At 44.5% G+C, this 24729-nt stretch overlaps 1 protein-coding gene across 4 annotated transcripts in view; it reads left to right on the top strand.

Annotated features, from left to right (window-relative positions):
• Positions 1-24729, top strand: part of PLOD2 (procollagen-lysine,2-oxoglutarate 5-dioxygenase 2) — a 178863-nt gene that overhangs the window by 12124 nt on the left and 142010 nt on the right. Inside the window, exon 1 of one of the 4 annotated variants that reach the window (XM_068280763.1) lies at positions 15149-15169. The exons of 2 other annotated variants lie outside the window; for them this stretch is intronic. The gene's annotated coding sequence lies outside the window, so the exon portion shown is untranslated. Of the gene's footprint in view, positions 1-15148; positions 15170-15448; positions 15522-24729 lie in introns of those variants that run through there. One more of the 4 variants, XM_068280762.1, reaches the window with a different exon arrangement.

A 24729-nucleotide genomic window follows, 5' to 3' on the forward strand; every position in this document is an offset into this window, starting at 1 on the left:
AAACAGTGTTTATCGTCGGCGGGAATATACGGATTGGCACAGGGGACTTTTGTCCACTGCAGCCAATCTCCCCCTGCTCCCGGTAACAGCATGATCGCGAGCATTTGCCCACAGGATTGCCCGCATAGCCCCCCAAGCTGCAGGGAAGAGACTAGCGCGTCCCTGTGGCATTAATGGTTAAAATGCAATGTGGCCCTAGGCAAGGTAGTACATTTGGGGCCCCTTTGTTATCCTTTTGGTAGCGGAAGAGAAGAGCAGTCAAAGAATATGGCAGGTGGACCCCTTGTCACCCACAAGGGCCCAAGCTCTTGCCTAGGTTGGGTGGATAATCTTGCTCTGTCATCTCATGTATCCATTAATGCATGTATTATGGCAGTGATGCGTCATTTCTAATTCATATATACTAACTCACTCACTCACTCACTCACTCACTATTTCTCTATTTTAGAAGTTCATTGGGACCAAACTCCTCTTCCACAAACCTCCAGGTCCTTAAAGAGGAACTTTTACCCAGAGTTGAACTTCATCTCAATCAGTAGGCGATACTACCTTTCCCATGAGAGATCGTTTCTCCAATACATCATCAGAGGCATCTGTTTCGCCGACGTTGTGGTGAAACGCCTCCCACAGTGTGATGTCAGGGCCATGGCCCTGACAGTTTACGGTCTGTGAACCTTGTTGCATTGTGGGAAATAATGTCTGTTTGCAACTGCCAAGCAAGCAGTATCTCCCTCTGTGCATAGAACACTCAGAAATGAACATTTCTGAGGAATAAAAATGTTGGCACCTGTGATAAATTTAAGAATGTAAATCAGGTAGAAAACTATTTGCACGCACGCACGCACACACACACACACACACACTTTTTTTTTTTTTCATATTCATTGTTGTTTTTACTACAGTTCCTCTAAGTCTTTATGGCCAGCATTGCATCCCAGAGTCTTATCTCCTTATTCCTGCTTATTGGACAAAACATTTAGCCAATCCAACACCTTATCTAGTTTTTTTATAAAAGGGTTACACATAAGAGTACAGTGGTGATAAATAATTTGTTATTGTAGACTGGGTGGGATAATAACTTTTATACTATAATACCAGTGGGGTGCAAGATTTGGCTCAAACTGTCGGCTTTTTTAAATAATGTAAAGCAAACAATGGATTATTACTCCATAATTTTACTGACTACTGTCAGCCTGACATTTACGCTGCATTTTCTATTGTGCAGTATGTGTGTGTGTGTGTGTGTGTGTGTGTGTGTTTTGTTTTGTTTTGTTTTTTTACACATATGAATGCATATAAAAATTGACAGCCCATTTACATCAATGTTTTGTTTCCATGTAAATGCATTTTTCATGCATGTTCACTCATTGAAAAAACACATGACAGATCGTAGTCTATTGATGCTCGTGTGTGGCTATAGAGAATGCCCGTAATACAATGGGAAAACCACAAAATCTGAGAGAAAATGTGCACAAAAAAAGTCCACCTGGACACCACAGGCCTAAGGCTATGTTTACAGTGGGGCATTGCAGTGCAATGTTACAGGCGCATTGTAACGCAGAATGTCGCACTGCAAAGCTATGCAATGTAAGCATTGTAGACATTGCATGGGTGGTCTAACGGTGTGGCATCCATGTGTTACTGCAAAACATGCTCATTGACAGTGAAGCATACTTTTAACCTACTGTATGTGGTGCAACGGTCTGATAATGTGTGGCATGACTTTCCTATTCCATTGTGTTACGTTTTTTATTTAAGTATTTATATAGCGCTGCCATATTATGCAGCGCTGTACAGAGTATATTGTCTTGTCTCTAACTGTCCCTCTTAGGGGCTCACAATCTAGTCTGTACCATAGCTATATGTCTATGTATGTATTGAGTAGTGCATGTATCATAGTCTAGGGCCAATTTTTAGGGGAAGCCAATTAACTTGTCTGTATGTTTTTTGGGGGATTGTGGGAGGAAACCGGAGTGTCCGGAGGAAACCCACACAAACACGGGGAGAACATACAAACTCCTTGCAGATGTTTACCTGGCTGGGATTCGAACCGGGGACCCAGCACTGCAAGGCGAGAGAGCTAACCACTACGGCACCGTGCTGCTTTCCAGGGAATGCAATGCCCCATTGTGAATCTATCCTATACTTAGAGAACCCTCATTAGATCTGGAACCCACTACAAATCGCTATCGCTAATCGCAATTGCTAGTGTTTTATAAGCGATTTTATCAGCGTTTTCTGTCGATTTTGGTAGCAATGTTAAAAAGTATAAGCGTTTTGCCAGCGATTGTTTAGCGAATAGCGTTTTTAATTCTGATTGGCCCTTTCAATGAATTTTAATTTTTTTTACAGTGTGCAGTAACTTCAAAACACTAGCAAAATCGCTCTTTGTACGTTTTGATTACGCCAGCATTTATATACTTTGCAGAAACACTAAAAATGCTGCATGCCCTGCGTTTGCGATTTTGGCAATCGCTCCAGTGGAATTTGGCCCATCCATTAACATTAGCTGAGCGTTTAGGGAAATCGCTAGTGTTTTGAATTGCTCCCTAAACGCTCACAAAATCGCTCTAGTGGGTTCCAGTCCTCACACATCTGTAAAAAGTGTTATGGCATCTTGCATAACAGTTCTCCGATACCTGAATGACATTAGTTTGATTACATTGTGAGTCTATTTGGCAGTTCCCTCTTTCCTGTGTACCCTTCTCCCCCACCATATGGGCTCAGCGACTTTTCTTCTATATTTTATCCCTACACTGTAATCTGTGCACCATTGTTTATTGTTGTATCATTATTTTGTTACATTGCTTAACACGGTGATGTCTCTGTGTAACATTATGTAATTTTGTAATCTCTCCTCCCCCATGCATTGTACAGCGCTGTGTAATATGGCAGCACTTTGTAAATAAAGTTTCATTATAATATTTGTAGTACAAATGATGCAAAAGTGAACGAGAAGCAATTGAAAACATCGCTGTTGGCAAGAAACACAATACAGGGCAATGTGTTATCCAAACTTTGGTTTAACGGTCTTGTATGGGGATGTAATTTGCTCCATCAAGGCAGTTTTGGCCATATCCGGTAAATGATAAACATGAATCCATCTTCATTATCCTTCTGTCTAAACAAGACTTTGCTGCGTATCTACTGTTCTTAGTACTGCAGTCTAGTAAATTACGTTTTTTTTCTGGTAAGTTTAGCTGTTACAGGGAACCTAAAGTGAAATAAAAGTATCCAGTTTAACTTATCTGTGGCTTCTTCCAGCCTTATTGTCAACATGCTCCTTCACTGACGTTCCATGTTCTATTCGGCCGCTGTGCCCCTTCCAATGTTGGCCGGTTGGACAAGTCACAGGCTACTGCCTTGTACGCCTCCTCAATCCCTGGCGCCTGCGCAGTACCAATTTTTAAGACCACGCAAGTGTAGAATCCTCCCATCCACGGGAACACGATCTGGAGGCATGCAGCCTCTCCTGATGTGAGCAAATAACTTTTTGTTAACACAAGCTCACAGGTTTGCTTTACTGATCATGGATTGAACATTAGCATGACATTTCTGGTAACTAGTGCTTTTCAGTGATTTAGTCTAGCAGCTCTTGTACTGCTCTATGGAGTGCAGAGGAAGACATTCCCACTCTGCTGGCAACCCTATACTCCATGCACAGAGCTCTGGGACGTGCATGACTTTCCCAACAGGAATTTCACTTTAACAGCTATATTCCATATGAAAATGTGAGTTCCGGCATAGACCCGTATTCACCTTGTCACACTTGTTCTCAGGAGTTGAGAGAACCATGAAGCTTTGTGCGGTGCATGACTTGTTACGCAGCTCAGTGTGGGCAGCTCAGCTCCTGCAACAGTGCTGTTTGTTCTTAGCAGCTCCTGTTGTATGCATGTAAAAAGGGCGCCGGGACTCTTGGGCACTGGATGAAGCCGAAAAACTTCTCGCCCTGCTTCCTAGCAGCGTAGATTACTATTCCCCCTTCCAGGCTGCTATGAACCCAGGGGTAAGATGTAGTTTGGCTGCCAGCTATATCTAGTGGCTGAAATGCACAGTTTTTTTTTGTTTCTTTTTTTTATAATTTGAGCTTCATCTTTTGCCAGCGTCCAAATAACCCTCTGAGCGCCGCTATAGCAGTAATTCACATTACAGTCTATGGCGATGCCCAAATGTCCGGCATCCTTTTTACCTGTCTCGGCACCTGTTATACCAGTATCTGCCTTCTATCAGTTGTTTCTTACCTGTTGTGACCCCAATCTCCTGATATCTGCCTGCCTCTGATCTTTAGCTTGTGACCTGAGTACACCTGCTCCCTGCCTGCCCTGACTCTTTGGCCTATGACCTCAACTCCACTTGTTAGCCGCCTGAACTCCTAAAACTAATTGACTCTGCATGTTCTCCTTTGTCACCGGTAGTAAAGTAGTCCATTGCCCAAGGTGGGGTAGTGGCCCACCATCCGTTGCGCGGTGCTGAAGACCCGTGGCCACTTAGACTCAACCCCCTGGGAGAACTTATGCCAACCACTTGTGTCTAGGTCAAAGGTCCTGCTTAGGAACCACAACACAGCTTTCATAACAAAAAAAAAAAAAAAATCTGAACGTTATTGAGGGCTTTGCATGATCGGTGAGTGAAGTGTTTGAGGCCTGTATCTGTCAATCATATTACATGCTACATAACATTGTATTTTAATACACAGGGGTATCACATATCAATAGGGGTTGCAGAGGTTGCGACTGCATTGGGGTCCTTGGGCCAGAGGGGCCCCGAGGGGCCCTCCCTTAACTACAGTATTAGCTCTCTATTGGTCCTGTGCTCATAATTATCACTTATTTTGTAAAGATACTGTGAATAGTGGTAATCATTAACAAACTGTTTCCCATACCCTTCTTGCACTTCTGACACTGTAGTTGCCATTGGCAGGTTTTGGTGCGCAGTATCAATTGTCCTGTATAGAGTGCTTGGGGGGCCCCATTGTAAAACTTGCATCAGGGGCCACAGCTCCTTAGCTGCTAATACATAGAGGGCAGTATAAATATTATTATTATTATTATTATTATTATTATTATTATTATTATTATTATTATTGAGATTGTTACATTTTCACATACTGCTTAAAGTGAACCAGAAACGAAGCAACCTCATGTATTTTACCATATATATCAGTGTAAATATTAGAGAAAACACCTACCCTGCTCTCTGTTACATTCTTCACTGCTCAGCCTGCTTCTAATCAGCCCTGATAAAATCCCTGACTGAGCATTCAGTGTGGCTTTGCTCAGGAATCATTATAGCAGAGTCTGTATTTTCTGATGTCTTTTCAAGCCCAAGCCTGCCCCCTTGTGGCTCTGCTATAATGACTCAGCTATAATGATTCCTGAGCAAAGCCAGACTGAATGCTCAGTCTGGGATTTTATCAGGGCTGTTAACAAGCAGGCTGAGCAGTGAAGAATGAAACAGAGAAGCAGGGTAGGTGTTTTCTCTAGTGTTCCCACTGATATATATGGTAAAATACATGAGGGTGCTTCGCCTCTGGTTCACGTTAAAGGACAGGTCAGAGGAAATATTTTTAAAAATCTACTTACCCGGGGCTTCATCCAGCCCCTGGCAGCCGATATGTCCCTCATCTCCAACGGAGGGGATCCAGAGCTGCGGCGAGGGACATATCTGCTGCCAGGGGCTGGATGAAGCCCCATTTTTTTCTTTTCTTTTCTTTTTTTTTTTATTTCCTTGGATGTGTCATTTAAGAAGTTTTCCAGGTAATTTACTCTTCTTTAGAATACTTTCAAACTGAATATTCATATTTTCCAGTGGACGACGTCATTTTTCCTGTACTTTTTTTTTAGCTGTGACTTATTTCCTTTTTGCCCGCTTGCAGAAAGTCTTCTGTATGTCGTCATCTTGGCATTTCTACGTTTAATAAACCCTTGGCTAATCTGATGAATACTGTGCCTGTATTTGATTTTGTCAAACATTTGTATAATATTTTCAGTATGTTCAATAAGGCAGGTATATTGGATGCTTAACTTGGATAGAGGATTGTTGTACAAACCTGCTTTATCAAGCAGAAAAACATGCATAAACTGTTATTGCTGAAAGTAATAATAAGCTTTGTGTCTGGCATACTGCTGGCTGACCGATGTCTCAGAGATTGCATTAACTGCGGTATAAACTAACAGAATAGGCAACAAAATGTGAGTTGGTTGGCTAACTGCTGCTTCTCTCTGTGTTTTAAATCTAATTTTGGGGGAATTATTGATATGGGTCTAGAATACCTGTCGTTCTACCAGGGGGAGATAAAAAAAACAACAAACAGAAAAGAATTGGGAGCCCTTTCGGGCCCTTTTCCACTAGGTTGTGATATGCTTTAAAAAGCAGATTGCAGCCCTCTTGCCGATCACAGCAGCAACATTTCTCAGTGCAATTTTTGTTTATTCCTGAACACAATTACTGGTGTAAATTGCGGATTGCACGATCACAGTACATCGCGAATGCACTTGCGAATGGGCTCCCCAGTGGAAAAGAGCCCTTCTGGTCATAGTATGTAAGGAATGCAGAAAGAAAAAGAAAACAAACAGGTTGCAACCACAGATTATGGCTTGGAAGTAGTGGCACCGGCCAGGGGTTGATTTGCGTTGGTGTGGTTAGGTCACACCCAGAAGTAAAACTTTGCGCACGGTCAGCGCTGTGTGCGTGCGCAAAGATTTGCGTGTGGGAGTTTGCGCGCTAGTGCTAGTTGGCACACACAAAGTCACTTTAAGCGTGAAGAGGGGCTTTTCACAGTTAGCACCGCTTTGTGAATCAAGCCCATGAAATGAGAGGGATATGGAGTCTGCCATATTCATTTCCTTTTAAACAATGCTCATTGCCTGGCTGTCCTGCTGATCCTTTGCCTCTAATACCTTTAGCCAACATTTTAGACCCTGAACAAGCGTGCAGATCAGGTGTTCTGACTGAAATCTGACTAGATTAGCTGCATGGAAAGTCAGATGTGATTCCTGATGCATGAAACAGCAGGATGCTAGACAACTAGATGCTAGACAACTAATCTTGTTTGAAAGGAAATAAATATGGCAGCCTTGATATCCCTCTCCCTTCAGGCGTCCTTTTTAAGGCCTCATTTTTTACAGAAACGTCAAAATTGCTTCTGTGATATATGAGGCATGAATGTTGTCATTAAATGGCAATAAATGCACTTTTATCTTAAAAACGCAACCTAAAATCAACTTGCACCTCTGGCTTGATTGTTTATACTGGTAAAAAAAGGCGACGAGCACACCGCCCTACCCCCCCCCCCCCAGCAAGGCGGGGCAAACTGTCAAGTCTGGAAGCAGGGACACACACACACGCAGGACGCAGAGACACGAGCTTTGTTATAGAGGATATGTTGCTAAGCTGTATGCATTTGGCACTGTCTTGTGCACCAGCATTTCTCCCTATACTGTAAAATCATCTTGCATGTTTGAATTGTTTAGTGTTCACGTAACCAAAGAGTTTGGATGTATAATTACTTTATCAAGTACCACTAAAATTCATACAACATTTAAAGGACAACTGAATCAAGAGAGGTATGGAGGCCACCATTTATTTCCTTTTAAACGATACCAGCTGCCTGGCAGCCATGCTGGTCTATTTGACTGCAGTAGTTTCTGACTTACCCCAGAAACAAGCCTGTAGCTAATCTTGTCAGATCTGACAATGTCAGAAACACCTGATCTGCTGCATGCTTATTCAGAGTCTATGGCTAAAATTATTAGAAGCAGAGGAAAAGCAGGACAGCCAGGCAACTGGTATTGCTTAAAAAGAAATCAATATGGCAGCCTCCGTATACCCCTCGCTTCAGTTGTCCTTTAAGATTTGGGGAAAGTACAATACAATGCAATAAAATAACATTTCTATAGTGCTTTTCTCCCATAGGCCTCAAAGCGCTTAGGCCAGTGGTTCTTAAACTTCTTTGGGTGAGGGCGCCCTTGATGGCTTAATAAGTAGCACCCCCTCCAAGTAGCCAGTGATGCCTATTAGGCAGCATCCGCCTCTAAGTAGACCCCCTCCCCATATTATGCAGCCCCCTGAAAGCACAAAAGGATAAAGAGTCAACCTTATAGACCACAAAGACCTTTCCCCACATGGGGACTGCAGTAAGTAATGGGATTACAGGTTAACTGGCAGGTAATGCAGCTGGTTGCATTACCTGGTGGCATTGTACAAAGGATGGGGATGCTTGCCAAGGCACCCCTGGGATGTCCTCAAGGAGCACCAGGGTGCCGCGGCACCCAGTTTGAGAACCCCTGGCTTAGGCTCTCTCAGATTTAGTAGTTGGTAGTAGGACGAAGTATTCACTCAACAAAAGTTATATTTCTGGAAATGCCAAACTGAACAGGTGGGTTTTCAGTCTGGATTTAGGCTACTCACACACCAGGACGTTGCGTTTAGGGGACATTATAGGGCACATAACATGCCCCTAACGTTGCACCTGGTGGTGTTGGAGCAGGACGCTACCAAGAGCCACGTTACAAGCAGCTCTTGGTGCGCCTGCTCTGTCGGAGGCACTGCGGAGACTACGTGAGCGGAGCTCTCCGCATCACGTGGTCCCGCCAGCCAAACTGCGGCCGCTCCAGAATGTAAACACTGCAAGTGCAGTGAATAATAAGTAGCCTGGCTACGTAGCGACCTCTCCCCGCCTCCTCTCCGCCCATAAAATGAAAAAAAAAACCCTACTGAGCATGTGCAAACAGTCTAACGCGGCTTAGCCGCTGGTAAAGTACTGCATGCAGTACATTATGTAGACATGCTGCGTTACAATGTAATGCAAAGTGGGCACTGTGAACAGCCCATTGATTTTTCATTGCTGTGCGTTGGGGTGCGTTACAGGCTGCTCTAACGTGCACCTGTAACGTCCCCCTGTGAAAGCAGCCTTAAACACGTCCAGGGATGGAGCTGTCCTGATCTGCTGCGGTAAGGAGTTCCAAAACGTAGGAGCAGCATGACAGAAGGCTCTGGGACCAAAGGTTTCCAAGTGTACTCTGGGTATGACTAGATCATTAGAACCTGTGGATCTGAGATTGCAGGGATTACTACGCAGCTGTAACATTTCTTTCATATATCCAGGGCCCAGATTAATTAGTGATTTAACCACCCTGGCGTTCTATTAAGATCGCCAGGGCGGCTGTGGGAGGTTTTTTTTTTTAATTAAAAAAAAAACTATTTCATGCAGCCAACTGAAAGTTGGCTGCATGAAAGCCCACTAGAGGGCCCCCTGGATGCGTTCTTCTGATCGCCTCCGGCGACCAGAAGTAACAAGGAAGGCTGCAATGAGCAGCCTTCCTTGTTTCGCTTACCTCGTCACCATGGCGACGAGCGGAGTGACGTCATGGACGTCAGCCGACGTCCTGACGTCAGCCGCCTCCGATCCAGCCCTTAGCGCTGGGCGGAACTGTTTGTTCCGGCTACGCTGGGCTCAGGCAGCTGGGGGGACCCTCTTTCGCCGCTGCACGCGGCGGATCGCCGTGCTGCGGCGGTGATCAGGTAGCACATGCGGCTGGCAAAGTGCCGGCTGCGTGTGCTGCTTTTTATTGCATGCAAATCGGCCCAGCAGGGCCTGAGCGGCAGCCTCCGGCGGTAATGGACGAGCTGAGCTCGTCCATACCGCCCGGCTGGTTAAATGTCAGTAGGCTGATCTTGAACAGGACCCTCCATTTTATAGGTAGCCAGTGAAGGGAGTGCAGGACTGGCGTTATGTGGCAGTGACGGGGTTGGTTGGTTAGCAGTCTGGCCGCAGTATTCTGTATCAGCCCTAGGCGGTACAAGCCTTTTTTTGGAAGGCCAATGTAGAGAGCAATGCAGTAGTCCAGTCAGGATGAAATGAAGGCATGAACTAAGGTTGGTATATCTTCTGGGGGGATGAGGTGCTTGATTTTGCGATGTTCTTCAGGTGGAAATAGGATGATTTCACCACAGCAGAGATGTGAGTTCTGAAGTTTTAAATCCTCATCAATTAGAACTCCCAGGCTACGCAGATGATCAGAGCTGTGTAGATCCGTGCCTCCTATTCTCAGTGGTGAAGACTGCAAGTTAAGGTGTTTTGTTTTCATGTGCTGCCCTCCAATCAGAAGGACTTCAGTTTTACCTGCTTTTAGTTTCAGCCAGTTGTCGCTCATCCATTGCTGTAGGTCGCCTAAGCAGGCATTTATAGTTGGAGTTAGGTCTGTCACACCAGGCTTGAAGGAAAGATCTAGTTTGTGTCATCAGCATAGCAGTGGTATGTCAGGCCATGTTTTTGGATTAATTTTCCAAGCGGTAACATGTAAATCCTGAAAAGCAGGGGAGAAAGGATTGAGCCCTGGGGCACCCCATACTTAAAGGGAAGGATCACGGTACTAAAAAGGTCGGCTTCCAGCTCGGCTTCCGTGTGCTCCACGGCGGAGGGGTCACGTGGTGTAGACATCATCGGGTCTCTACGGCGCAGAACTACTGCGCCTGCACAGCAGAGACCCGATGACGTCACGTACATCACGTGACCGGCGCCGTGGAACGCACATGACGCCGACCCGGAAGCCGACCTGGAGAGGTCTGCTTCTTCAGCGCTGGATGCCCGGAGGGAGAGGAGCTGCGCCGAGGGCAACGATCGACTGCCAGGTGCTGGAAGAAGCCCCAGGTCAGTGCAGTTTTTTTTTTTTTTTTTTTTTTAGATGCACGGATCTTCCCTTTAAGTGGTACAGAAGTGGACAGGAAGGGCCCCTTAGACACTTTTTGGGTTCTGCCATGCAAGAAGGATTGGAACCACTGGAAAACTATGTCATCATGCCGCAGTATTCCTGTAGCCTGCTTATCAAGATGTCATGGTCAACTGTATCAAAGGCTGCAGAAGGGTCTAGCAGTATCAGGATGGAACACTCTCCTCTGTCTCTTGCCATGAGCAGGTGGTTACATATTTGGATGAATGCAGTTTCAGTGCTGTGATGTTTCCTGAAGCCAGACTGGAATGGGTCAGAACTGTTATTTTGTAGGATTTTGGCTTCTAGCTGGAGGTATACAGCTTTTTCAATTCGCTTACCCAGAAAGGGAAGGTTAGAGACAGGTCTGTAGCTGGTCATTGCATCTGGGTCCAGGGAGCGTTTTTTGAGGAGAGGTCTGATGGTTGCTTCCTTCCTTACAATCAGGGATATTTCCTGCTTTACTGAACAGTTTATAATTTTGAGTAATACTGGTACGAACAGGTCGGGGCAGTTCAACATGAACTATGTTGGGCAAGGATCCAGGTCACAGGTAGTTTGGCGGAGGTGAAGGAGGATGCTTGATGTGACTTCTTCATCAATTTCTTTGACGTTTGACCAAGGTTACGTTATCTCTGCTAATGGTCTTCAGCTCTATATTAGGTTCAGATGCTGTAAGTTGGATGGCGGACCTTATAGTGGAGACTTTATCTGAGAAGAAATTGGCAAATTGGTCACAGAGATCCTTTGAAGACTGGATATTAAGTTGTTTTTTTTTTTGACATGCCGGGTTGCAGAGTTTTTTTCACTGTGCGGAACAACTGGGCTGGTTTGTGAACTGCATTTGCAATCTCGTGTGATGGAAAGGATGACTTTTTCTCAGTGATTTCTTTTTGGTAGTTCTTCAAGTGGAGGATTAAGCCATGTTTGTCTTCTGGGGACTGAGAGTTGCGCCACAGTCTTACATTTTCGGCCTTGTCTTTTCAGCTCTTTTATAGAGTTATCAAACCACTGTGCATGATGGTGTGGAGTAAGATATTTGGTGCACAGAGGTTCTTGATTGCTGATTACTAAAAAGGCATGTTTATCTTTGGGAATTGCATTGTGACTGTGGAAAATGCAAATGCTTTTTCCGTGTGCATCAGACACTGTGTCTGCACCCGTAAATTCCCACTACTAAGTGGAAACGGGGCCTATAAATCGAAATCAGAAGCTATGTGCAATTACGGAAATAACTGTTAAGCAGAGATTAATTCCAGTGTAAATGATGGTTTGATTGGACGTCTCATTTAGAGTAAAGCACAGAGTTCCTTCTGATTGGATCTGTGTCCAATGCGTGCGTTACTTTGCTACACAGCTTGCTATGCCGTTACTTTATACAGGGGAAGGATCATTTAGATTAGCCACAAATATCTGTCGTTCATCTAGTAACTCCGTCAGCTGCACCCTGTGTTTTGTGTGTGTGTGTGTTGCAGTTGGCAGGGGGAAGGGAGGAGGACAACTCTATTACTAAATATTTATTTAAACCTTATTCTGCTTACTCTGAGAAACTAATCCGTGTTATAGACAGTGTTTTCCAGGCTAATCCTTCTGTTTGGAAACAGCAAAATGATGAAGGCACAAACTCCAGATGTCTTCACATGGCAGTTGTGAATGTGTTCCACAGACGCTTTACAAGCTGAATGCTTATAAGATGCAATTATCTCCCTATTTAATATTGCCATCTAATTTTTTTAAGATTTTTTTTTTTAATTAAGAGAATGGTTGTTATGAGGAATGGCTGCTACTGATGGCTCTGTACGAGAATACTGTTCCCAGGGGATTTCATAGCTCCCAACTGTCCCTCTTTTGGAGCTCCGTAAACCCTCTCTCTATGTAAATGTGTGTAGATAGATAGATAGATAGCTAGATAGCTAGATAGATAGATAGATAGATAGCTAGATAGATAGATAGATAGATAGATAGATAGATAGATAGATAGATATAGATATTCTATATCTCTACTAATAAAAGTGTTTGACTCTTAACTTTATTTTCATCCTTTTAAATTGATAAATTACTCATTTTAAAATGTTGATATGAAGGAAAATGAACCAGGATAGAAAGGACCATTGGGGTTTGAATTATAAAAAATATTTTTCTTATGAAATTTATATGGTAAGCGTGACTAGGGGTGTGATGGGGGTGTGATCAGGGGCTTAAAGAGACTCAGAAGTCCCAATTTTTACACGTGTTTTTTAATAATTTAATCCTATTCAGCATTTTAGCCTAAATTAATCCACTGCAAAATGAGGGTTTCTTTATAGAGAAAATGACCTGCAAAGTTCCACGACTTTGCACGCCGCAGATCGTGCTGCCCTGGAGAGGCAGAGCTTTGAGCTGTAGCTCTGCCTCTCCGTAATCTCCGTGGATCTCCACCTCCTCCCCGCCCCATGTGAAAGAAGACTGAGAGGGGTGGGAGGAGGTGGCGATCGGCAGAGATTGATTGTGGAGAGGCAGAGCTACAGCTCAAAGCTCTGCCTCTTTTTAGGGAAGTAAAGCCCTGTGAGCCCTGGAGCTTTGCAGGGCTTTTTCTCTATGAATAAGCCCTCGTTTTGCGCTGGGATTGTGGTGGTTTAACTTGGGCTATAATGCTGAAGAGGATTACATTATAAAAACATGTACAAATTGAGACTTCAGAGTCTCTATAAGTGTCCCTCTTTCTCATCTCAAAAAGTTGGGAGGTATGGGATTTAGTAGCTGTCCGGTGCATAGGGACTTCTAGAGGCTGGAAGGAAAAAGCCCCAAATAAGTAAAGATGCAAAATTTTTTTGGTGGGGGTTGGGGCTCATAGCCTGCATACATTCCTGTGCACTGTTACCCGCTTCCTGTCACAGTCTGAATGTGACATTCCTGAGTATGAAGACATTTGACAAAGACCCAGATCCTAACTAGAGATGGGCCGAACGGTTCGCCGGCGAACGATTCCAGGCGAACTTTGGTGGTTCACATTCGCCTGGACCAGGCGAACTTTTGTGGAAGTTCGATCCGCCCCATAATGCACTGAGGGTCAACTTTGACCCTCTGCATCACAGTCAGCAGGCACATTGTAGCCATTCAGGCTACACTAAGCCCTGGAGCCCCACCTCCCCTTATATAAGGCAGGCTCGCTGGCCATGACACTCACTCGTGTGCCTGCTGCAAATAGACACACTAGGGAGAGCTGCTGCAGATTTTTTTCTCCTAGGGAAATATTAGTTAGGCTCTTGGCTTGCTCCTGGCTGATTGTTATTGCTAAAATAGCACCCCTCAACAGCTCTTTTGAGAGCTAATGTTTTCCTGATGTGGTTTTTTGTGTGTGTGTTGCTCACTGACACTGACATTATACAGCCCTATCTGTTGCAGCTGGACCTTGGTAATTGTTATTACTGTGCCAGCCAGGCCCTGCCTAACTATCTATACTGAGACACCTAGCTATGCCTACCTAACTACTGGGGCACCTACTTACCTATACGGGGAGACCTACCTACCTACCTATACTAGGGGACCTACCTATGCCTACCTACCTATACTGGGACTCCTACCTATGCCTAGCTAACTACTGGGACACCTACCTATGCCTACCTACCTATACTGGGTCTCCTACCTATGTCTAGCTAACTACTGAGGCACCTACCTATGCCTACCTACCTATACTGGGACTCCTACCTATGCCTACCTACATACAAGAAGTTAATAAGGTCGTTGCTTCATTGTGGACGGAGCAAATTTGATCAGCTGGACAGTCACTGTTGCTCTATCAATGAGCTACCTCAGCCCGGCGACCATATGGGCTGGAAAACTGACACGGCCTGCACTCTGGCCATGTTGCGCATCAGTCCAGCACGGCCGTCACTACGCACAGCTGTTTGCGGTGCGTTACACAGTGAGTTTGGTGTGTCAGTGTGAAGCAGTACTCTAATTACACTCCCTGATTGATGTATACACATGCAAGATGTTTTAAAGCACTTTAGGCCTGCAATTTAGCATTCAATGTGATTTCTGCCCTTAAAACGCTGCTTTGCGTCAAATCCAGATTTTTCCCCGGGACTTTGGGCATGTATCCCACTCCACCATGCCCCCCTCCAGGTGTTGGACCCCTTGAAACATCTTTTCCATCACTTTTGTGGCCAGCATAATTTCTTCTATTTTTCAAAGTTCGCATCCCCATTGAAGTCTATTGCTGTTCGCGAACTTTTCCGCGAACCGAACCTTCCGCGAAGGTTCGCGAACCTAAAATCGGAGGTTCGGACCATCTCTAATCCTAACAGGATCAGTGAGTGATTTGTGCAGGTCTGATCTGCCCTCCATGTCCTGTATTGTGAGCCTTCGACAGCAAGTATGTTGGTACTTCTAATAATAATTTAAATCACACTTGTCATGAGAGAAGCTCTCCACAGACCTGGGTCAGGCAGGGCACTTGATCATTCTACTTGTTCCAGGTGAGTAATTCACTGTGTTTTGCAGCTAACGTTATCTCCTTCGTGATATGCCAGCAAAGGCAATTACTATTTCTACACCTTTCTCTTAAGTTGGTTTTAATGTCAGCATTCCCCACAAAGGCTTGTTCACATGAGAGAACATTGAAAATCAAAGCTGCAGTCTTCCCTAGGGCTGTGTAAAGCTCAGCTCAGTGCCACATTCTGCTGTGCTGTAAGCCACGAACAGTTGGTAAAGCTTTCCCTTCAGTCTGAGAGGTTCTTGCTGCAACAGACGTGCTCTGTAAGAGTACAGTGATTGCCTTGAAAACCCTGATGACATGAGAGGTCACATGACAGGAAATCTACAATTGCTGTGAGTTACCTGGTTTACATATGTGAGGTAATTACAGAAAGTTTGAAAGAACCTGACAGAGGAATAGAAGAGGCTTTCATTTGGAAATACTATATTCCGAGATACTCTGTTTGAAATATGTAGTACTCTCAATGGGCCTGATTCACTCAGCTGAAGGAGTTTACATGTTGAACCTTTCTTTGGCTTAGTACACCACCATGATCCCTTGGTAGGATGCAACTGCACTCTGCCTGGAGGCACAGAGCCACAGACACCTGTGGCCCCCTATCAGGAGCTGCACTGTCCTAGGAACTCCTTAAAAATGGCAGGGAACCGTTTGTCTACAGTTATGTATTGTTAAGCTGTTTTTTCCTTGCAGATTTGAATGTTCTGTCAATCGTTTACATTTGCAATCCTGTTAATACCCTTTTGTCGGTTTGCCTTCACCGTATTGCTGTATATCTTTGAAAAACATGTAAAAATTCAATAATGGTAGGGGAATCACTTCATTAACTTTTGGTTAAAGGATACCTGAAGTGACTTGTGACTTGAGATAGACGTGTATGTACAGTGCCTAGCACACAAATAACTATGCTGTGTTCCTTTTTTTTTTTTTCTTTCTCTGCCTGAAAGAGTTAAGTATCTGGTATGTAAGTGGCTGACTCAGTCCTGACTACACTGTGACCCTCACTGATAAGAAATTCTGCTTTTTATCTCTTTCTTGCTCGCCTCTCAGAAGCCATTTTCTGCTAGGAAAGTGTTTTATAGTTGGAATTTCTTATCAGTGAGGGTCACACTGTAGTCACTGCCTGAGAGTCAGCCAAGTGCATACCTGATACCTGATATTTAACTCTTTCAGGCAGAGAAAGGGGAAAAAAAAAAAGGAACACAGCATAGTTATTTGTGCGCTAGGCACTGTACATACCCATGTCTATCTCATCATGTCACAAGTCACTTCGGGTATCCTTTAACCTCCTTGGCGGTAAAGCCGCCGCGGAGGGTTTCTCAGGCCCTGCTGGGCCGATTTTTCATAATTTTTTTTTTTCTTGCTGCGTGTTCGGGTCGATCTCCGCCGATGCATCACTACCCAGCAAGCAATGGGCAGCGCTCACAGGCTGCAAGTGAAGTGAAAGCTCCAGAGATATGCCCAGCCCCTTGAGGCTAAATACACACCTTGAATACAAATCCGATGCAAATTATGTGCTAACACTAATCTAAATTCTAAAATTTGAATGCAAGCTGACACCCCTGGAGGCAGCTAGCCTGAAGTATACTTAAGTTTTGTACAGCAGAAGGAAATGGCAGCGCCACTACCCGCCGCGATACAGGAACCCCCCCTGCATACCCCTTGCGCAGCCTGGCCAATCGCCGGCAGGCTGCGCTATGGGGTGGATCGGGACTCCCTGTGACGTCACGACGTCGATGACAGCACTCCGTTCGTCGCCATGGTGATGGGGGAAGCCCTGAAGGAAATCCCGTTTAGACTTCCGGATGGGCTTGATCGCTGGCGGCGATCGGAGGGGTGGGAGTAAAGCCGCACGGAGGGGGGAATCATGTAACTAGCGCTAGGCTAGCTACATGATAAAAAAAGGCTTAAAAAACCTCCCGCGACCACGCAGCCGCAGAACAATTGACTGCCAGGGAGGTTAAAGAGAACCTGAGCAGGTTCATAAATGCTTATTTACCAAGAAGAGAGAAGCCTCTGGATCGTAATAAGGCTTCCCTCTGCATCCTCCAGTCCCCTGCCACTCGCCAGGACCCTCCAGCTGATCGGGGCCATGCTTCTCTACTGGCACAAGCATGGCTGAGCCTACGCAATAGAACAGATCTGCACATGCATGAGTGGCGCTCTGGCTTACTGCACAAGCGTGGCCGTACCCATTCAGGCACAGTACAGTCGTCAGGCCTGATCAGATTACTGACAAGCCCTTGCCTGTAATCAATGGAGGGTCCGGCCTTGGCAACGGGAGACCAGAGGACAGCGAGAGAAGCCTCATTATGACCCAGAGGATTCCCTCTCCTTAGGTAAGTATATGATTTTTGAGGCATTTGAAGTGACATTGCAGGTAGTGTGCTTGAGCCGCCCCTCACCCCACCACCCCTTTCTATATTTTTATATATATATATCAAAAAAATCACGAGGTATAACGAGGGATGAGCTCTGTACTATGCACCTAGTCTCTGTTACAGTGTGTGCAGCTAGAGAAAATTAGATGATTTTAAAGGAAAATAACACACATAGGTTGTGTGGAAAATGCAGCAGAGCCATATTTTTTTTTATTCCCTTACATGTAAAAATCTCATTAAAAGTGAATGAACCACTGATTAACCCTCCTGGCGGTATGAAAAATTCCGCCAGGAGGCAGCGCGGCAGTTTTTTTTTTTTTTTTTAAATCATGTAGCGAGCCCAGGGCTCCGATCAGGAAATCCCATTCAAAGAACGGGATTTCCTGGAGGGCTTCCCCCGTTGCCATGGCGACGGGGCGGGATGACGTCAGCGACGTCGTGACGTCATTGGAAGTCCCGATCCACCCCTCGGCGCTGCCTGGCACTGATTGGCCAGGCAGCGCACGGGGTCTGGGGGGGGGGCGCGCGCCGCGACGGATAGCGGCGATCGGGCGCGGGGCGGCGTCGATCAGTGTGCTGGCGCAGCTAGCAGAGTGCTAGCTGCGTCCAGCAAAAAAAAAATTAAGAAAATCGGCCGAGCAGGGCCTGAGAAAACCTCCTGCGCGGCTTACCCCGAATTACGTTCGGGGTTACTGCCAGGAAGGTTAACACAGTGTCACATCTACCCTAATGCAAATTTGGATGTGGGGAAACTGCACATGATATCTGTAAGTGTAAACCCTGCCCCCAGGATACTTCACACTCCCATTGGCTTTGTGCGACAGTTCTGCTGTGCGCACAGACTTTGGGTGGCGGGGGTCTGCAGTGGTTGTAGTGTTGGGCTGCGGGTGCTTTGCGGCAGTTGTGGTGTGTGTGTTTCTTAGTAGGGTTAGTCAATAGGATGCAATTAATTCAGAACACATACAAATGTTTATTCTATGAAATTGATTGCATCATGAAAACAGAGCATTTGATTTGGTCAGTTTACAAACTGCACATTCATATACAATTAGAAAAAAAATGGCATCAACTGGGATATATTTGCATGTCATTGACCATCCCTAGACAAGAGAAGACAAAGAATATTTATATTGCACTTACCCCCTGGTGAACTCAAAGCGCCAGAGCGGCAACCAATAGCACTGCTATAGGATGCGCCCTAGGGAGTCTTGCCCAAAGTCTCCTCACTGAATAGGTGCTGGCATACTGAACAGGAAGAGCCGAGATTCGATCCCTGGTTTTCTGTGTCAGACCAGTACACTATCCAGCCGCAGCTACCCTTCAGGATGCCCACTTTTTGGTGAATCATGCTAAGCATGCCTCACATTTGACCTTTCGTGGTGCTTAGGGGTACCCCGATCTTCCAGGATCCTAGCAATTTCCATGGAGACAAGAATAACGCCTCTGGAAGATTCCATGCAGAAAATTTTAGAATTTGTATTCTGTAGCCATATTTCATTTTGTAAACCTAATCCACTTTGGGTCCTGGCTTGGACTCTCTCCAGGGACGCCATTAGCGTGCAGTTTGTATGTCGTTGACGTGTGACCTCCAAATGTTCTGTTTTCTTTACCACAAAGCAAAAACGGCTCCATGTGCTCTGTAAAGATCTGTATGACAGGTCACTGCTGTATAAATACTGGAAATAAACACTGTCATGAGCTGAAATATTATTTCTATCCTTTACTGAGGCGCTGCATATTTTCTGAGTAAATAAAAGAATGTTAAGGAGGCCAGTGACAAGTTACTAAATGTGTATTTCACAGTAGCTACAGTTGTTTATGTATTCTTAGAGCTATGGATATCCATACTCTACAACCGCAAATTGTAGTCCACAGCTCTGAGTTTTAAAAGTGCACATGAACTCCCAAAATGGGAATGCAAGCTGATTGCAGTGCAACAGATGCCATAGGCTTGTGGATAGACCATTAGCTTACCTATAGCTCTCACAAATCCAGGCTTTTGCTTCCTGGTTGACTGCATCAGGTCCACCCTCTCATTCACACTACAGCAATCAGTCACTAGGATAAAGAACTGTCATGTAAGGCTTTGTTCACATCAAAAATTAAAATCGCTGACTCCAGCGAGTTTTGATTTTTTTGCACTTTTTCTTTTTTCACGCTCCCGGTGCTCCACTGCGCGCTACGATTTTGTGTTAAGGCGCTTTTTCAAAGCACTTTTGCAGAACGATTAGTTTTTTCACTTCTTGACGCAAGTCAGCAAGTGAACCCTTTAACCCGGAAAAGAATAAATACAATGTATTTATTCTTAAAAGCGCGAACGTAATCGCCGGATTAAGCGATTTGTGAGCATTTTTCCTATACCTTCCATTGTAGCAAAATTGCCCTGAAAATGGTACATGCAGTGCTTTGCTGAAAGGAAAGTGGATAAAACGCGCTGATATGAACTGTTCCATAAGGATTCATTGCTCTAGCGATTTCAGGGCATTTTTAAAAATCGCCGGTGCTCCAAAAAAAACCCCCACCAAACTTCCTAGGTGTGAACAAGCCCTGAGAGGAGGGTGGTGGTATGCACATATTCTGAATCTGGAGAGTGGAAATGTATAGTCATGGTGGAGTCCTAGTCGAGTGCATTAAAGTAGTGGTTCTTGGTGTGGTTCACTTTGGCCTTTAGGACCATTTTATAGAAAACTTTAAAGGACAACTGAAGTGAGAAGAATATGGAGGCTGCTATATTTTGTTCCTTTTAAACTATTCCAGTTGCCACTTTAATATTGCCACTAGATTATGATGGGCATATAAATCTGGTAGGGATTAGATTGTGATTTTCTCTGAGGAGCCGTTAGTGACAAGACCAGAGCCTGATCATCCAAAAGGCAAACCTAAGCAGCTGCCTAGAGAGATTCTAGGAGCCTGGTAGATGCTTGCCTCCACCAAATCTAACTAAAAACAGCCTTTTGACTGTCAGCTGTGGTCAAAAACATTTATCTTGCCAAGGCCCCACTTCATCTTAGTCCTTTTCTGGACAAGAATATATACTCTGTACAGTGCGCTGCAGAAAATGCATGTTGGTGCTATGTAAATATTAATGATACAATGTATATATACTGTACAAACACACCACTTGGGCATGAAAAATCACTGCTATTCTTTGTAGTGTAGTTAATTCTCCTTTTTCTGTCCTTGCTCCATTTCCTGTTTTGATGAGGAACCTTCCATCAAGTACACCAACGGATGATGAAATGTGACTGATGGTTCCAGTATGATTGGGGAAACATAACTGTCCCACTCACAGCTGTAGGGAAAGTCCTGTGTATTGTACAGATTGACCTCTATGACCGCTGTAAACAACTGCAGGGAGAGACGGAGCAGTCCTCCATGGTGCTATGATAATGCGGGGACTGTGATGTGAATGTTAAATGCTAGCTAGAGTGTCATGCAGTGTGGGAAAAATAGACATTCCTTCATCTATTTATAGCCCATAAACCTATTTACTTTGTCAGGCCCAGCGAGTGGTAAAACAGCACCCGGAGTTCACAAAGCACACTGCCGAATTATCATTTCAATATGAAAGGAAAATCTAAAACGCACTCTTGAGTAGTGGAGCTGTTTTGATAGGAAAATGTACTGGCTGACTGTAAACATTTGTCTTCTGGCTTGTCTCAAACTCTTCCAGAAAAACACTTTGACTGAGCTCTTCAACACTTGAGATGCAATTTTTTTTAAGTTGTTTTATCAACTTTAATTAGGGATCCTTACTGCAGGCTCAAATATTGGAAACCAGCATAAAGTGCAGGTTTCTACTGTAGAGAGAGTTTAAAAAGTAACTAATCACATGCCATTTCTGTAAAGGACACTTATTGGGCACTTTACAAGTCAAAGTTCTCAAAAATGAATACATTTGTAAAAGCTGGTCTTAAAGAGCAATTTTACAGAATATAACTTAATGAATAAGATTGCTTTTTGTGTGTTCATTTTCAACTTTTTTTTTTTTTCTATACACAACGTTCATTTGTCGTCCTTTTTTTTTTTTTTTTTTTTAGTCAGTGTTTGCCCATTATAAATTATTTCCTCACCCTGATTTACATTCTTAAATTTATCGCAGGTGGCATACCATTATGTAAATATAAAGCAATTCATATGTACCGTATAGAAAGTGTTTCTGATGCCAAAACAAAGATAATGTAAATTGGGTATCCTGAGAAATGTATTACATTCTATTATACAGTATGTCATTGTGGTGTTCTACATTGTGCAGTTTCCCATTTTGTTCTTCTTCTTGAAAAGGTTAACAGCGCATAATTGGCAATAAAATAATCTATAATTACTATGAAGTAACAAAAATAAGACCAACAGCTAAACTTGTTGTGTACTAAGCTCTCTACAGCTCTTGTGTCCTTGTCCATTGGTTGCTGCTTTTCACAGCTCTATTCACTGAAAAGATTATAGGCCCTAAGGACTTATCAGACTCGGGTGATGTGTAAAAGTGCTAAGGTGAGAATATGCAGAAGTGATCCTAGACATGCGTTTGTGTAACTTACTCTGAAAAGAGTATGTGTTTATTCAAAATGCACCTGAGCTATAAATAGACTGTACGGTATACTATTTACTGGTGTGGTGCATGATGGGTGTGTACTACAGAGTATACAAATTTAAGTGCCGCTTTCCTAAAGCACAGTTATAAAATTGCATGTTATTTAAGTTAAAGTTGTTCAAATGGTTTTCCAGCATCTTTTCTGATACCTGAAGCATTGTGTGGCTTTGACAGCGTGGCAACTAGAATAAATAGAAATCTCCTGTATTCTGTCACTTGTAAGTTGTAACCTTATACCAAATACAGAACAGAAGCAAATGTGGAAATGACAAGTTTTGGTGGGGTCACAGTGGAATCCTAAAACCGAGGCCTTTTCACAACCTTTTATTTTCAGATGTATAATTGTATTATACCTAACAGCCTGCAGGAGAACATGAGTTAAAGGGACTCTGAAGTCTCCCAAAAATGAGGTTTTTACTTTAAAAACCTCTATTATTGTCCCTCATAAAATGCAGCAGAACCGCGGCTGAAAACCCCCTCAATCGCCCCAAACTCATCCCTTACTCGGCAGGCAAAATCCACAACTTTCTAGGTTGTGGATGTTGCTGCTGCCCCTATGTGCGTCAATCAGTGCATAACTCCGCCTCTCACCCCGCCCCTCTCAGTGCAGGAAGACTGAAGGGCTGGGGAGAGGCGGTGATCCGGGCTGATTGACGCGCATAGAGGCAGAGCTGCACTGCCTCTATGCGGAAGGAGCCCGCGATGTACCCCCCGTAAGTTTGGGGTGATTGAGAGGATTTTCAGCTGCGGTTCTGCTGCGTTTTAAGAGGGACAATAATGTTAATGAGGTTTTTAAAGTAAAAACCTCATTTTCGGGAGACTTCAGAGCAGGGGCGTAGCAATAGGGGTTGCAGAGGTAGCGACCGCATCGGGGCCCTTAAGCCAGAGGGGCCCCGAAGGGCCCTCCCTCAACCACAGCATTAGCTCTCTATTGGTCCTGTACTAATAATAACTTCTATAGATACTTTGAGTAGTGGTAATCCTTAACAAACTGTTTCCCATCTGTCACGGACGGTTGCGGGGACGCAGGCGCGTCCTGGCACCGCCCGTGAAGTAAAGAACGATCGCACTCGATTCCTGCATCGATTGCGCTTCAGACAGTATCCCTCAGCTAAAACAGATTCCCCAGCTGTTCCTAAGCTACAGTGACAGCCTGGGGGGAAGCTGTTAATTAGCTGGGACATATTCCCTGTGGAAGGCACAATTTCCCTTTTGGCTCTGGGAACCAGGTGACACTTAGCTGATCTCATGGAGATGTTAATTAACAAACCAGGAGTCTTTTCAGAGCCAAGGAAGCTAATCCCAGCAGGGGGCAGACTTAGCGGAACCATTCAGCCAGGATAGGGAAACATAGAGTTATGATCTTTATGCATGTTTTAGAAGTACCATACATCGGAGAAATGTGAAAGTTATATCATTCTGCTGGTCCGGAGCTTGTGAGTGTTTTGATATTAAATTTGGGCCCCTAGCCTAACCAGAACGCTGGGAATTCCACCGTTTTGTAACCGGGCATGCAAACATGCCCAAGTTTGATATCATATTAATCGGTAGGTTCTGGGGATCGAGAATATGTAATTATTATCTGTGTGCCGGCCGCGCAGGTCGGCCTAGGGAACCTGTCAGGATTATGGATTTGCTAAAGCCCCTGCCCAGGTGTGATTACCATAGTCCGGCCTAGGGGGCCGACTCTGGAAGCCCGCCTCTGAGCTCATCTCCATTAAAAGTGAATGAGCTGCCTGAGAAGTTCTTCCTCCCTTTACCATCTTCATGACAATCTGCTGCCAGCCAGAGGACATAGGGCTGGTGGCCATTTTGCTGACCCATCTGAACAAAGAACTCTAAGAACTTGAAACCGTTTTGCTTGAACTTGATTGGAAACCAGAACTCTGATTTTTCCCACAAACAGGACATCTTTCCAGGAACTAAGTATTTTTCTCCCCCCTTTTATTTTTCATACTGGCTATTACTGTTTTCATAATTGTTGATTTTCATAATTGTCTGTATATATTAATTATTTATATTGCGTGAATAAACGACTTTCCCCAAGTCATTCACTGTTTCGCTACCCTGCTTATCAGCACACACAGAACTGATCCCGGGTCTCTGAAGATACGCTACTGTTTGTTTGTTGTTGGCTAGACAGAATATCGTGTGTTTAACCGTTTTATTCGCCGGATTAGTCAGTCAGTTAGTGGGCCCCACGGTCCCATAGTAACCGCGGTGGTGGCAGTTTACTCTGAACCAGTAGGTGACGTTGTAATTACCCGTGTCTCACAGGCTCCCTTCTGAGTTGTCTGCGGCTAATTCTTAACGGTTCCTGCGCATTGACTGCGACCAGAGTTCGCACGATCTGTGCGCTGGCACCGTTTAGAGGGCTAAGTGCGGTCAGCCACAAGGGGCTCCTGTGACAGTGTTAGGCAGCGGTTGGATCTGTGTTGTGCTGAAAGTATCTGCGATAGCGCTAGCGCTATCGAGAAACGAACTAATTCGTTGGTGTAGCTGGAAGGCAATATATTTTTTATATATACAGAGAGACTGTGTAGCCAGTACCCCTTCCCCAAAGTTTTATTT

This window comes from Hyperolius riggenbachi, chromosome 4 (assembly GCF_040937935.1).
Source record: "Hyperolius riggenbachi isolate aHypRig1 chromosome 4, aHypRig1.pri, whole genome shotgun sequence".
In the NCBI taxonomy this organism is placed as follows: Eukaryota; Metazoa; Chordata; class Amphibia; order Anura; family Hyperoliidae; genus Hyperolius; species Hyperolius riggenbachi.